Raw genomic sequence first — 4862 nt, forward strand, 5'->3', positions numbered from 1 at the left:
GATCTGGAACACAGGGGGGTGAGAGGGTGAGAGGGTGAGAGGGTCACTATCGCTATGTTCATAAAGGGGCAACTTACTCTATAAACAGCAACAGCTACATAACGTCCTTTAACCCCTTAACTCCCGCCTGAACCGAGCACATTTTCCCAAGTTTGGCTTTACCCCAATCCAAAAGCTTCTGGAAAAAAGCTGTGAAAATAGAGACAGAACTGAGACGAAAACAATGATGGAAATGTGACAAAAATGTGAGAAAACATTGACAAAAAAGTGACGAAAAATTGGTGAAAAAGTGGCAAAAAAGTCACAAAAATGTCACAAGAAATTGACAAAAAATTGACAAAAAAATGACAAAAATGGGACAAAATGTGACAAAAATTTGACAAAAAAAATTTAAAAAAATGTGATTAAAAAAATGACAAAAATGTGGTTTAAATATTACAAAAATGTGATAAAATTTTGACCAAAAAAATACAAAAAAGTGACGCAAATGTGACAAAAATTTGACAAAAAATTACAAAAATTTGATAAAATTTTGACAAAAAAATTAAAAAAAATTATTTCAAAAATGACAAAAATTTTATGAAAAATTGACGAAAAAACACAAATTTGACAAAAAATTACTAAAATTTGACCAAAAAAAAGACAAAAATGTGGTTTAAATATTACAAAAATGTGATAAAAAATTGTCAAAAAAATACAAAAAATTGACAAAAAAATTACAAAAAAGTGATAAAAAATTGACGAATAAATGACGAATGTGACAAAAAATTACAAAAATTTGACAAAAAATTACAAAAAAAATTACAAAAAAAGTTACAAAAATGAGTTGGATGCCCAACAAAAAAATGATGGAAAAAAAATCTGATGACGTGAGGAAAAAGATCCTCAATGTGAACAATACCTCCAGTATTTTAACTTTCAAAATCTCCATTAGTTCATAATTGCTGCTAATCCCATGATGCTCAGCGATATGACGTCACATCCCCGAACTCTACAGAGCTCCACAGTCCCGCCCACTCCCGGTCACGTGTCGGGGTCTGACATAAAAAAAAACATGTATTTTTAGCATTGACTTTTCGAAAAAGTCAACTATTTAACGTTTAGCATCACGGCTAATCAGCTCTGTGCTAACTCACAGACATATAGCTGATTATTTCACTTTTTAAGCTGTTTAACCTGAAGCTAGCTTTTGGAAATGTTTGCAGTGGAGTCGCTTCCACAAACAAACTTCTTTTGTTTGACTTTACTAATCTATCCAAATATGCTTAAGTCCACTACACTGAAGACTCTTCATCGGTTACATTCACTCGCACGCGGCCTCTGTAAACACTATGGGGATATTCCTTGTTTTTTGTTTTTTTTACAATTCTTCTCAGCAGGACTTTTCACTGACACAAGATGAAGCGGTGAAGCTGCCGTGTGTTTCTGGAGTTTTAATGAGGCTGAACAGACGTTAGGAGGCGATGGTTGTCAATGCTGCAGGACCATGTTTACACCACAGTTCACATCTGGGTTCAGCCGTCGTTAACATGAACGACTCCTTTACGCTCTCATTGTTGTGCTGAGGGGAAATGCATTGTTCTGTAATAGTCTGCTGCTTAACCTCTTAACTCCCGCCTGAACCGAGAGGATCTTTTCCCTCACGTCATCAGATGTTTTTTCATCATTTTTTTGTGGGTATTCAACTCATTTTTGTAACTTTTTTGTCACTTTTTTGTCACATTTTTCATCCATTTTTATCACATTTTTTATCACATTTTTGTCGCATTTTTGTCATTTTTTCATCCATTTTTATCACATTTTTTCGTAATTTTTTTATCACATATTTGTCAATTTTTTGTAATTTTTTTTATCCATTTTTTTGATCACATTTTTTATCACATTTTTGTCACATTTTTGTCATTTTTTCGTCCATTTTTTATCACATATTTGTCGCTTTTTTGTCAATTTTTGTCATTTTTTTGTCATTTTCTGTCACATTTTTGTCATTTTTTCATCCAATTTTTGTAATTTTTTTAATCAATTTTTTATCGCATTTTTGTCATTTTTTGGTCAATTTTTGGTCATTTTTCATCCATTTTTATCACATTTTTTCGTCCATTTTTTATCACATTTTCTGTCACATTTTTGTCATTTTCTGGCATTTTCTGTCACATTTTTGTAATTTTTTCGTTCAATTTTTGTAATTTTTTAATTCATTTTTTATCACATTTTGGTCATTTTTTGTGTCATTTTTTGTCAATTTCTTGTGACATTTTTGCCACTTTTTCATCAATCTTTCATCCCTTTTTCTCAATGTTTTCTCGCTTTTTTGTCACATTTCCATCACTGTTTTCGTCTCAGTTCTGTCTCTATTTCCTCACCTTTTTTCCAGAAGCTTTAGGATTGGGGTAAAGCCAAACTGGAGCAACTGTACCACTAACTCTGCACAGACAGCTCAACATCGCACTGTATAGATAACACAACATGGGAACACATTGTACAGACCCTTGACTCACATAAACTATCATAATTACGACACATACGAAGCGATTAGCTCAGCAACATTAGCCCTTATTTGTTTTTTTGTTTTGTTTTTCGCAAATCAACTTCTACACAATTACGGTCTTAAACTCATCCATTTTTAGCTTCGCAGTAAAGAAACATCAAACTACAAACACCAAAAAACAAACCACAGATGTTTTTCTTCGGTACAAAACACTCAAACATCTGTAAAACGATAATCACACGTTAGCCCGAAGTAAGCTAGCTCCGCAAACACACGGGAGTAACACGTAATACGTCACGTACGCGGCACGTTTCGGCTTAAAAAGGCACGAAACCGAACCGTGAGGGACTAAAACAGCTCAAAGGAGGGATTTTAGGATGTTTTGTGGTGTTTTTTTGTACCTGTTAAACGTCCGTACGGAGAGGAGACGCCAGACGGGTTCCTTGACAGCGGCAGCGGCAGAAACTTGACCATAAGATCGTCTCCGCGGGTCGATGCGTCACTCGGGAATATATTAAACTTCAGAAAAAAAGAAAGAACATTCTGGTGGATTTGAGGTGAAATTATCTTTGTATTTGTGTCATGGTTTGTGATGATAGATTTGTATGTAAATGTAAATGACGGGATTTAGATGAGCTGAGTACATGGGAGTGAGACGTCCTGTCGTGTAGAGCAGCTACGCCGGGACCCCGTCTCAGACACCGACGTCTCACTCGGAGGATTCTTAACCGCTTAACTCCCGCCTGAACTGAGAGCATTTTCTCCAGTTTGGCTTTACCCCAATCCAAAAGCTTCTGGGAAAGAGGTGTGAAAATAGAGACAGGACTGAGACGAAAACAATGATGGAAATGTGACAAAAAAGTGACTAAAAAATGATGAAAAAGAGGCAAAAATGTCACAAGAAATTGACAAAAAATGACCAAAAAAATGACAAAAATGTGACAAAAAATGACAAAAAATTGATAAAAAATGCACGAAAAAAGGACAAAAATGTGATAAAAAAAATTGGACAAAAAAATGACAAAAAATAGACTAAAAATGTGACAAAAATGTGACAAAAATGTGACAAAAAATGACAAAAAAGGACAAAAAAATGATGAAAAAAGGACAAAAATGTGACAAAAATGTGACAAAATGTAATAAAAATTTGACCAAAAAATGACAAAAAAATTGATAAAAATTGGACAAAAAAAATGACAAAAATTAGACTAAAAATTTGATAAAAATTTGATAAAAAATGAAGAAAAATGTGACAAAAATGTGACAAAAAATTACCAAAAAAATGATGAAAAAAGACAAAAATATGATAAAAAATATGACAAAAATGTGACAAAATGTAATAAAAATTTGACAAAAAAATGACAAAAAATTGGACAAAAAAATGACAAAAAATAGACTAAAAATGTGACAAAATGTGACAAAAAACTGACAAAAAAATTGATAAAAAAAGGACAAAAATATGACAAAAATGTGGAAAAAATGTAATAAAAATTTGACCAAAAAATGACAAAAAAATTGATAAAAATTGGACAAAAAAATGACAAAAATGTGATAAAAAAATTGGACAAAAAAATGAAAAAAAAATAGACTAAAAATTTGATAAAAATTTGATAAAAAAAATGAAGAAAAATGTGACAAAAATGTGACAAAAAAATTACAAAAAAATTGATGAAAAAAAGACAAAAATATGATAAAAAATATGGCAAAACATTTGATAAAAATTTGACAAAAAAATGACAAAAAAAATGACAAAAATGTGACAAAAAATTACAAAAAAAAATTGATACAAAATTGACATAAATGTGACAAAAAAAAAATGAAGGGAAAAATATGAAAAAAAAAAGTTACAAAAATGAGTTGAACACCCCAAAAAAAAAATGATGGAAAAAAAATCTGCTGACGTGATGAAAAAGATCCTCTCGGTTCAGGCGGGAGTTAAGAGGTTAATAATATGTTGGCAATTGCGCATTAAATTAGTCAAAAAGATTTTACATGAAGCTACAACAGCGTATTAGCGCCATCTAGTGACGAAAATAATCATCACAATAAAAAATCTCGAGTTCAAACATTCAGATTCATGAAAGAAATAAAATGGCGACAAAAAAAACGTGTCAGAAAAGCATCAAAAAAAAGCTATGAAAAAACGTGGCAAAAACGTAACAAAAAAGCATTACGTAGACCAGTAACCGTTGCTCCGGCAGAGGGCGCTGTGAAAAACGTTATGTGACCTTTGACCCGGATGTCGGTGTCCGGAGGAGGCAGGTGTGGGGAGAGCACTGTGGCACGCTCACGAGTGAATGGTCGGAGAGATGGAAGAGGGAAACGATGAATCAGAAGGAGACATAGTTGGCGATGAAAGTGAAGTGCGAGAGTT

The sequence above is a fragment of the Gobius niger genome (genome assembly GCF_951799975.1).
Source record: "Gobius niger genome assembly, chromosome: 22".
NCBI lineage: Eukaryota > Metazoa > Chordata > Actinopteri > Gobiiformes > Gobiidae > Gobius > Gobius niger.